The sequence below is a fragment of the Sander lucioperca genome, chromosome 10 (genome assembly GCF_008315115.2).
Source record: "Sander lucioperca isolate FBNREF2018 chromosome 10, SLUC_FBN_1.2, whole genome shotgun sequence".
Taxonomy (NCBI): domain Eukaryota; kingdom Metazoa; phylum Chordata; class Actinopteri; order Perciformes; family Percidae; genus Sander; species Sander lucioperca.
Window position 1 is genome coordinate 8702132 of NC_050182.1, and position 11597 is coordinate 8713728.

The window sequence follows — 11597 nt, forward strand, 5'->3', positions numbered from 1 at the left end:
ATGACAGTCGCGAGGGCTGGCTCTCGTAATGTCCCGGGTAAAAGGTCAGGAGGCGTTCAGGGAGCAGCGGAAACGTCGTAAACTAGACTTGTCTCTGATGGTAATTTGGTGGAAAAGAAAACTAAGAAAATATAAACTCATCATGTTTGAAGATTAAATGAAGAGAAGAAAGAATTAAACTAACCTTTTGGCTTTTAAGACAGAAGACAAGCAGACAGACAGACAGACAGGCAGATAGGCAGACAGACAGACAGACAGACAGACAGGCAGACAGAGACAGACAGACTAAAATAGAATATCTACCTAAACCTAAAAAAATAATAAAAAGTGCAACAATATTGTGTGTGTGTGTGTGTGTGTGTGTGTGTGTGTGTGTGTGTGTGTGTGTGTGTGTGTGTGTGTGTGTGTGTCTGTGTGTGTCTCTGTGTGTGTGTGTGTGTGTGTGTGTGTGTGTGTGTGTGTGTGTGTGTGTGTGTGTGTGTGTGTGTGTGTGTGTGTGTTTCGTGGTGAGTATCCAGCCACCTCCTCTTTGCTTTTTTTTGCTTTTGACCAGTCCAGTTAACTTGAGGAAGCAGCATTATTATTTCTGGACAGCAGGGGGACATTCTCAACATTTAACAGTGCCGCAATACACTGCAAAAAGAGATGTGTCAAAAAACAACACATGTACAACACATGTGACTGTGTAGATAGCATTTTGACACTTGTTGTGTAGGTTTTAGCACACAATGTGTAATTATTTTTATCTCCCGCTCTGGATAAGTTGACACCATACATGTGTTATATATTGATGGGAAAACATTTGTGTTGGCAGAGGAAATAAATACACATATTTTATCTGGTAGCTACGAAACGCTCTACAATTAATAAAAATCATGAAGAAAACAAATATACTCTTATTTATTTTATGTCGAATTTACAAGATTAACGGCTGTTTCTGTGTCGCCCAATCACATCATGCTACTGTCTTTTTGAAACGCTGTTTCCGTCTCACTCTGCGTGGGAATAACGATGCAGTCAGACTTGGAGACAGATGTAAGTATTTTTGTATTATTTTCTGGCGTTTACCTTTCTCGGCGAGCTGATAATAATAATAATAATAATAATAATAATAATAATAATAATAATAAAAAATCTTCAGATATGTATAAGCTCGCTAAGTTTGTAATGAGTCTAATGTTAACTGGCTCATGGTTAGAAGCTAGTCTCCTAGCTAGCTAGTGTGAACATGATAACATAATAATAAGTTACATTAACGTTAGCTAATTGTTGGGCTACATCGAGTTTTGAAAAGGAAATGGTGAGGTACAGAACCATATTTCAAGATTTAACGTTATTTGGCAATAAATGTTTTATTTTTATTTATTTTTTATTTATTATTTCAGGACAATGCACATTTGATGAACATGTACAGAGGTAAAAAAGTGCCAGATTGTAGCCCAAGGGCTAATTTCCATATGTAGTCCATATGTCATGTAGTCAGTAGGTTGTTCCATATTGCTAGAATTATATTTTTATTTTTTTTATTTAACCTTCATTTATTCAGGGGAGGTTCACTTTTGCAGGAACACCCTGATCACATTCACACAGTTGCACACATTCATACCTGAAGCTGCCCAGTACTACCACAGTCTGATCTGACCACATTCATACTGGAAGCTGCCCAGTACTACCACAGTCTGATCTGACCACATTCATACTGGAAGCTGCCCAGTACTACCACAGTCTGATCTGCTGCCACTGAGCAGCTCCACTGGAGCAGCTGGAGGTTAAGGGCCTTGCTCAAGGTATTAATGAGGGAGGGACAAGCGTTGCTCTTTCACTTTGATTGAACCGACGACCTCCCGGTCACAAGCTCTCTTCTCTAACCTCTAGGCCACCACTGCCCAATATTATAATATTAATAATAATAACTAACGGTAGTTTAGCCATAGTTAGTCACCCTATAGGTATTAGCCGACTGGGCAAAGTAAGCTAACGTTAATTCATAAGTTACATGAATGTCAACATTATTATCTCAGGTTAACGTTAGCGTTAATGAGGCAAGACAGAAGAAAAATGCGCTTTTAGTATCGGGTTATTTATAGCCAGTGTTGGACGTGTTGATGTGCCATAAAGGTAAACGTTAGCAGACATTTCAATCTTTGCTGCGTCAGCGCCGCCGCCATTGTACATTAACGTTAACGTTACATGAGCATGCATTCATGAGAGAGGGAACCAAGCGATAGCTGCTTCTAGATTAGACTAGACGGTGACAATTTTTCGGGACTCCCGCGGTAAGGGAGTCAATTTCACTGTTGGTAACGTGATGAGGACGGAATAGAGCATAGAAATGGGCGGGAGCGGGATGGAGAAATGTGTGTTTTGAGTGAGAGAAGATCTCCGTTAGGAATGACATAATGAAATCACCTAGGCCTGCAGGTAATGCATGTTACCTAGGCCTGCAGGTAATGCATGTTACCTAGACCTGCAGGTAATGTATGTTACCTAGACCTGCAGGTAATGTATGTTACCTAGACCTGCAGGTAATGTATGTTACCTAGACCTGCAGGTAATGCATGTTACCTAGGCCTGCAGGTAATGTATGTTACCTAGGCCTGCAGGTAATGCATGTTACCTAGACCTGCAGGTAATGCATGTTACCTAGGCCTGCAGGTAATGCATGTTACCTAGACCTGCAGGTAATGCATGTTACCTAGACCTGCAGGTAATGCATGTTACCTAGACCTGCAGGTAATGCATGTTACCTAGACCTGTAGGTAATGCATGTATAGCGTAGCCTAAATTTCCAGACAACCTCAGTGATTTGACCGCGATTAACCAAACGCACACACGCAATATCAACTGGCTTGATTTCCTCCAGACAGCGACGGACAATGTCTCTTTTTCTTTCTCTCTTTTCCGCCGGGTGGCGCGAGAGCCAAAAAAAATATCTTAGTTCCGTCGTTGGTAAGAGATACACAGCAGTAAGCTATTGCTCCATTCAGTCACACAGCAAGTTTCTAAACTTTGTACAACCAAAGCCTCATTTTCACGCAGAAAATATTGAAAATAGCAACCGTGTGACATAAGTGTATTGATATCTATTCACACACTCATCACACTATACATTAGAGTAAATAGCATTTCCCACCTTTTCTCTTTTTCCCCAGGACCTTGCTCTTGAATCTGAACCTGTCAAAGTTCTGGCTACTCAAGAAAAATTTACACTGTTAACAGTGCTGAACATCTCATAAATAAAGCCATGTCAGAGCAACCAGGTTTTGCATTTGACAGGGTTCAAAAACACAATAGTGATTTCCAAGAATTTGTTGATGTTGACAGAAACGTAGAAATCAAGAACTTTGACAGATTTCAAATCTTCATATCAAGTGCAGAAGCACTACCCCAAACAAATGCTGGAGAGGCCTGTCAAATACAGGTATTTTGTTTTTGAACTGTAAATGCATTGTTCATGTGTGTGTATAGGGCTCTGTTAGGACTGGGCAGTATGATCTGAAATTCATGTCACTGTGTATTGTTCCATGTACCAAGTAACCATAAATTAAATGAATGCAACTCCAATGTACAAGTAACATTCCATGTTGGCCCTCTGTCAACATGTTTGTCTTTCAAGGTATTATTAGTTGCTTTACATTCAGTTGAATTAAAGGGGCACAAAACATAAATATAGGAATCTGGGCTCTATTCTGAACATAATAGTATTTTTATGGTAAAAGTCACCTCCATTTCCCTCTACTTTCATAAATATAGCATGTTCCAGTGCCAGACGAACCGGGAGGCCTGCAGTCTTTACTTCAGAGCAAAACACCAGAGATACTTGAGGAACACAAGAAAACAGGAACACTTAAAATTGAGTCAAGGAGACATCTTGTCAAAGTATGCATAAGTCACTTGGTGGAGAAGCATGGATTGTAATATACACTCAGCACTGTATAAACTAGCCTATATAAACTTGACACTGAAGCTAAAATGGCAACATTTCTGGCCTGATTTGAATTAAGTATCTGGATTTTTCTCTTCTCTGTCACCCCACAGTTACCCACCAAGCGCTGAAAAGCTTGCCGTTGCAAAGGGTATCATCACCACTTTTCCATCCTTGAGGGTTCATATTGACGGCAATGGAGATGGATTTGTAAGTAAAAGACCAAAACAACAGCCAAATTTGTGTTTTAAACTCTGGAAGTAAATGTTTTGCAGGTGTCTTTTGTCATCCCTTGGCAGTTATCAAGTAGCATATAATGTGTCTTGATGAAAAAAATGTTTTTACTTTCTGTTATATTTACAGTTATGTCATTAGACTGTTTATGTAGGCGCTCAATTTTGTTCTCATGTCTTCAGGAACATTTTTATGATCCATCGTCTCATTCTGGCTTCTTGGAGATGAGGCTGCGTAACATTCGGCGAAAGCTTGAAGCAGGTCAGCGGCGTTACACAAAACGCAAGAAAGGGTGTGACACAGGTAGGGATGCAACTAACGATTATTTTCATAGTCGATTAATCTCCCCATTATTTTCTCGATTAATTGACTAGTTCGGAGTAATCGATAAAATGCCAGAAAATGGTGAAAAAATTTATATCATTGTTTGCCACAGCCCAAACCAGCCAACATTTTTATGTGGGGCCCATGTAGGTAAAAAGTGGGCAGAATCATGGGCCCCAGGTGGGATTGTCAGATCACACCCATATGGGATTGTCCGCGGGTTTCCCATGTGGGTTTAAGGCAGGATTACACCAGGTTTTAGGTAGGCCCCAGCTGGGCAAGATATGCTTTAAAAAAATCCTAATTGAGTACTGAGTACAGTTTGAATAAACATCCAACCTAGAGCTGCAACAATTCATTTAAAAAAATAAACTATTAATCACCAACCAGTTTGAGTCAGGCTCTATATAATTTAAAAAATGGCCACATTCTCTGATTTCAACTTTTTATTTACGAATATTTTGCTGATAACAGACAAAATGATCAACAGATTAATTGGTAATGAAAATAATTGTTCCAGAAAAACAATGTAACAGTGTGTCAACATTTTGTCTTGTAACTGAGTAATATTTTAACAGTTTAACTGTACTTGTACCTGAATACAAATTTTCTGCACTCACTCATATTCCAACACTGCTCAGTAGTGTTTAATTTGGCACTGGCTGTCTGGATGCCCTTCGTCCTCCTCTGTCTCTTGCCCCAGTGAACCATTCGGACAGTGCCCTCTCTGCCTCCTGCTGGTTCACCTGTGCTGTCAATGAATTCTTCTTAAGAGCCTCTGTAAAACAAATTTGGTTGACAGTATGAGCTAACATTAAAAACATATTATCTTTAAACACCATTTAGAATTAAACAATGGCCAACTTCAGGGCCATATTGGCAAAAGTATGAAGGATATGATGGATCATCGTTATGGATTTTTAGCACAAGAAAATATTTATGAAGTACTTGAACTTAACAAAACATTTTATTACTCCCTCATAATCATAATTAATATATAATAGCTTTGTGAGGTGTGTACAAATAATCACATTAATCTGTCGTTAAAGAAACAGGGTAAAGAAACTGATTTGTAGTGTTGTCTTCATGATTAACTAAACATGACTTTTTCATGTTTGTGGCCCTTCAAATAAAGAGCTGCCCTGGTCCATCTTTAACATTAATAAATAAGATAAGATGAATGGGGGCATATGCAGCAATCATCTTTGTGACCCCCTCAAATAAAATAAAATGTCACATTGCTGGTGTTCAGACAGTTAGAAGTTAAAAAGTAGCATTTCATAAATATCCGACTTGGCTGAGCATTGTTCTCAGGTATTACTGTTTAAGTGCTTAATGTTGTGAATAAAGCAACTATGAAATGCATCTGGAGTATTCTGTATGTTGTGTCAATGTAGTGACCTCAGTATCATTTAATTCTTAATACATTTAATGTTATGTCTCCATTCATCTTAAATATCTTATTTATCAATGTTAAAGATGGAGCAGGTCAGCACATTAGGCAGGTAGGGGGGCAGGTAGGGAGGCAGGTAGGGAGGCAGGTAGGGAGGCAGGTAGGAGGCAGGTAGGGGGGCAGGTAGGGGGGCAGGTAGGGGGGCAGGTAGGGATAGTGCCCTTTATTTAGAGAGTGTGGCCAACTAGGGAATCAAATGTTCTGATCTTGGTTATGCGATTGGTTCAGAGGTGGTCACGTGTTTCGTGGACTCCATGTTTGACACCAACATTCATCTGATTCCCAATGACATAGTGCAGGGAATAGTAGAAATATTTAATAAATTATTTTTGCCCCATAGGGTTACACTGTGGAGTCATCTGACGTTGGTATCCAATATGGCGCAAATTAATTTGAGTTGGCCACACTCTCTAAATAAAGGGCACTAGGTAGAGAGGCACGTAGGGAGGGGCAGGTAGTGGGGCAGGTAGTGAGGCAGGTAGTGGGGCAGGTATTTTATGTGACTGTTTTCTTGTTGAAAAAGGAAACAATGAAGAGAGATAAATGTGTATCTGTGAGGATGAGTTGAGGATTATTCCACCAGATGGAGCCCTGACTCTCTTCACAGTTTATATTCTGTCAGAAACAAGAACAGACTGAACACAAGTGGAGCAGAAACTAAAATAATCTCTTCATCTTCAGCTCTGATCTCTGAATGTTTGATGTTTATGATGCTGCTGTTTTTAAGGAGAGACACTAACAGACAGAAACATCATCTTTACCTTTATTAATCTTCCATAACATGTCTTCTTTCAGAAAACATTCATGTTACTACACTTTGTCTGTTTGTGTCTGTAGATTTCTCCTAGATGATGCCTCATTCCTAAATTCAAATAACATTTACACTCAGAATTCTGAATTTCACTTTAAACTTAAATGCTGCATAACATCAGAAGGATACGTCCCCTTCTAACGCAGGTTCTGGTTCAGGCTCTAGTCATCTCACGTCTAGACTACTGCAACTCCCTCCTGATTGGCCTGCCTGCATGCTCCCTCCTGATTAGAGCCTGGATCGGGCCGAATTTTTCCGTCCGAACCCAGCCCGAGCCCGACAGGCATTATGATATTTATGTCGAAGCCCGACCTGAGCCCGACACAGTTAAAATCTCGTTGTTGTTTTTTTCTCATACTAATGACATATGTACGTTTGTTTGTGTGAAAGCTTTTATTAAGCAACTGGAAGGCATTCAGAAATGTCAACAGATGAGGCATCAGCTCACACGGGGGAACAAGCTCACGTTAATAACCTGTTTAATTTAAAATGTTCAATGTGTTAACCTTTCCTGCTTGCTTCGATTCCGACTGTGATCAGAAAACCAGGGAGACTCGTTACCTCCAGGGCCGACGTTATATAACGTTAGGGTTATATCCCGTGTCTGGTAAGTAGATGAATGAACTTGGTTTTCAGTCTGGGGTTTATCTCGGACACCGCACACACTGTGTGCAAAACTTTAACTTATTCCACCAACTCTGCTCCGGTCGCATCTACACGTCTGCTTCCTCTTTCTCTCTCTCTCTTCTGCCCACTTTACACACACACTGAGCTCTCTTAAAGGAGCCGCAGCACCATTTTACAATAAATGCCTTATCACGCTGATGTGACCGAGCCAGGCCCAAACCCGACCATCATTTCTAAATATCTGTCTGAACCCGGCCCGGCCCGTCGGGACCCGTCGGGACCCGTCGGGACCCGTCGGGCTCGGGTCGGGTATCCAGGCCTGACCCCTGCAGCTCATTCAGAACGCAGCAGCTCGACTTGTCTTCAACCTCCCCAAGTTCTCTCACACTACACCGCTCCTCTGCTCTCTTCACTGGTTACCAATTGCTGCAAGACACTAGTACTCACATACAGTACACTAGATACTCATACAGTACTTTCATACAGTACACTAGTACTCACATACAGTACACTAGATACTCAAACAGTACACTAGTACTTACTTCAGGACACTAGTACTCTCATACAGGGCCACGAACAGATCAGCCCCAGCATACATCCAGGATATGGTCAAACCCTACACCCCAACCCGCCCACTCCGCTCTGCATCAGCCAACCTGCTTGCTGCTCTCTTGATGCTGCACTTTCATATGGCTCTTTGTAGTATTACCTATTTAGAGCTAATGTACTTGCACTTACTACTTGTTGTCTGGAGTTTGCACCTTCAAGGTTGAACGCACTTAATTGTAAGTCGCTTTGGATAAAAGGGTCAGCTACATGACATGTAATAATAATAATGTAATAATAATAATAAAAAAAACAAGCTGGTCAGGACCCATTCATCTGCAGAATATTTGCTATAAAATTTCACAAAAAAAGCAGGAAATTTCCACGTTTGAGAAGCTGTAAACTGATTTTTCCGACAGACTTGTGGAAAAGAAGAAGAAAACCTTGATGTTACTCCTCTTGTCTATTAGAGTAGAAACGTCTTGTCATTACACATGTACAATGACATTGCATGCTGTCCTTTCAATGCAAACATCAGCAAAAGTGCAAATCAGGTTAATGAATAAATATAAAAGAGCCTCTAAAAGTCACTATGAAAATAATGAAAATATAAAAAGACAGGTTGTTGTATTTATTAAGAACAATAAAGACACAAAAACACAGACATATTAGACATTCACCGCAGAGTTCATCTCTGCAGCACCACGATACTTCATTCTGAACAGTTGGCACATATTTTGCCTTTAACTCCCCTGAGATTTGGATATTGCACGAGTCCATATTGGGATTTTGATAAAATTGCAATGAATCATGCAGCTCTACACCACAGTGGACACTAGTCTGTCATTCCTTACACTGTCACCTGCTGGCCAGCTGCTGTAAGAGCAACACACATTTCACAAATCCAGGAAGGCCAACAGACCGACTCATCCTGCCAATCCTTCTAGACACTCAGAAACAGAAGGACAGTTGTGTACCTAAAATGGTACAATGCTTGTCAGAGGAGAGCTTCCCTTTAGAAAGACAACTGTGTACCCTTCAGTACCGGTATGTTTCATGTTGTACCCTTAAATTAGTCCAAAAATACATTTCAGGCTTCTTAAAAAACATACTGTACTCTTAAGGAAACATGTTAAAGTCTACCTGTAAGAACAGAAATGTTCTTGTCTTGTAGTTCAGTTTTTAAGTGTTAGGAGGAGACCCTTGCAATTAAAAAACATGTTTTAACATCCAGTCACACCTTAGGAGTAATACAGGTGTGAAGTTTAGCAAGTGTTGATTGTCTGCTGGGAGGAAATTATGATTAATCATCTGTCCACTAAATTAGACGTACGTTGCCGGCTATGTTTCAACTACAGTTCATACTGTTACAGACTCACGAGGACAGGAAAGTACTTAATCTGCAGTAACTGTTTTGGCAGAAAATCTAATAATTAATGTTATTAGAACTTTTATTATTACTGGGCAGCTTCCAGGATGAATGTGGAACTGTGTGAATGTGATCAGGGCATTCCTGCCATAGAGAGTCAACCTTCCCTGAATAAATAAAGGTTTCTTGTAGCTTCAGAGAACCAGATGTTTTCTTACACAGTTATTATTATTATTATTGATCTGTATTCATCATACAGTGTCTGTAGTTTTATCCACGGTACCTATTTTATGAATGAGTGAACAGGACTGCATTAAAAACAGAAACAAGTGTAAACTGTCAAATGTGTTTTATTCAACGGTAGACACAACTTACACAGTTCAAGTTACAATTCATCAGGTGGCAAACGACCATTGATAAAACCAGGTGGTTAGTTTTCACTACCATGAAAGTGAACAGGTTGATGGTTGTCATCACATGCGACAACAATGTACCTGTTATAAGCTGCACCATTGAGTACATAAGGACAGTACTTCACCAGTGTGCACTCAACAATGTCAAAGGGTGCGCTGCTTTTTCTGAGATTACGAACATCAGGTTTATTTTTATTAAAGCATTCCTGTCCTCCAGTCTTACAGATCTCTCGGACGGTTTCAATAGACGCTTTGATGAAGGTATTCGTCAGCTTACAGTTGCCGTTGTAGTCTGTGATTCCTCTGTCATTCATCACCTTCTTGCAGTCGTGAAAGTTCATCTCCTCGTTGATATGTTGTCTTTTAAACTTTGCAGCTGGAGTTTCTTCTTCGTCCATAGAGATCACGGGAGCAGAGATCAGCAGAACACCAGCAAAGACAGAGATCTTCATGTTGATCTGGAGAATACAGAGTTATAAAAGCTGTTAGAGACTTTACTCTGACATATCTAACATCTCTTTATATTATCATATAAAAGCTGTTAGAGACTTTACTCTGACATATCTAACATCTCTTTATATTATCATATCAAAGCTGTTAGAGACTTTACTCTGACATATCTAACATCTCTTTATATTATCATATAAAAGCTGTTAGAGACTTTACTCTGACATATCTAACATCTCTTTATATTATCATATAAAAGCTGTTAGAGACTTTACTCTGACATATCTAACATCTCTTTATATTATCATATCAAAGCTGTTAGAGACTTTACTCTGACATATCTAACATCTCTTTATATTATCATATAAAAGCTGACTTTACTCTGACATATTTCTTTTAATGAAAGTGAGCGTTGAAACTGTAAAAAAGCATTAAATCATAAATTAACAAGTAAAACATTATAAACCATCTTTTCATAGTGTGTAAATAACTAAAGTTAAAAAGCATGTCTTACTGATGTTATGAAGTTAAACTTCTTTCTGAATGTTGAAACAGAATCATCCCAGTTTTATTAAATCAGATTTGGCTTTTTTGGGCTTTTCTAATAATTTGTTTCATGCTTTCAACACATTTTAAAAAGCGTTAGTAAAACAAGCATCAAAAGCATAAAAAAAACTTTGTTAAAATTTATAAAAGCATCTTTGAAGCTGTAAAAGTTTTAAATCTTCAGACATGATGGAAACATGCACATCACCTCCCGTTTGATAGAAAAGTGATCTTTGAAAAAAAACTTTAAAAAAAACTAATTAAATTAAAAGCGCTGAAAGCGAGCGGAAAAAGGGACAAGCGGGCATCACATCGGAAGCGAGCATGGCAACAAAAAAAGAAAGAAAAAAGATTAGAGAAGAATCGTCAGATACTTTAGACTATTTTCTTAGAGTCAGCGTCAGTCTTGTGACAAAAGTGACAAAAATGTGGGTTCTTGGGTGGCCCAGTGGTGGAGCGAGCGTCCATATGTAAAGGCCCAGTCCTCCAACTGTCACAAATTAAAGGCCTAAATGCTAAAAAAAATTATGTAATGGAAAATCACATATCTGACTATTAACCCTAACACTAATATATCTTACTAAAAAATGTCAAAAGTCAAAAAAAATGTGTGAAATACAGGGAAGAAGTTAGTGTTGATAAATTAACAAAATATTTGAGAAGAATTATTACCAAGAGTTGTTGCAGAAATCTTCAGTCTGTCCTTCACTCCGCTGGTTTCATGCAATGAGAAAGATGAAATGGTCACCAAAACAAAGAGTAAACTCTGACACGATGCAAATCTGAAGAGTCTGTAGATAGAAAAATGAAATCATGTCCTGTCTTATATCGTCCGACAGAGAGAGGTTGTCTCTGAAGTTCATCACCATATATAGTGTGACCAATCAGCTCCAGGTTCAGGT

The 11597-nt window shown here is 39.2% G+C and overlaps 1 protein-coding gene across 2 annotated transcripts in view; it reads right to left on the reverse strand.

The window, feature by feature from the left end:
• prune (prune exopolyphosphatase) overlaps positions 1–70 on the reverse strand; it is a 19980-nt gene extending 19910 nt beyond the window's left edge. Inside the window, exon 1 of one of the 2 annotated variants that reach the window (XM_031311210.2) lies at positions 1–70. This exon is cut by the window's left edge and continues 233 nt beyond it. The gene's annotated coding sequence lies outside the window, so the exon portion shown is untranslated. The other variant, XM_031311209.2, reaches the window with a different exon arrangement.
• Between the last annotated feature and the right edge of the window lie 11527 nt (positions 71–11597).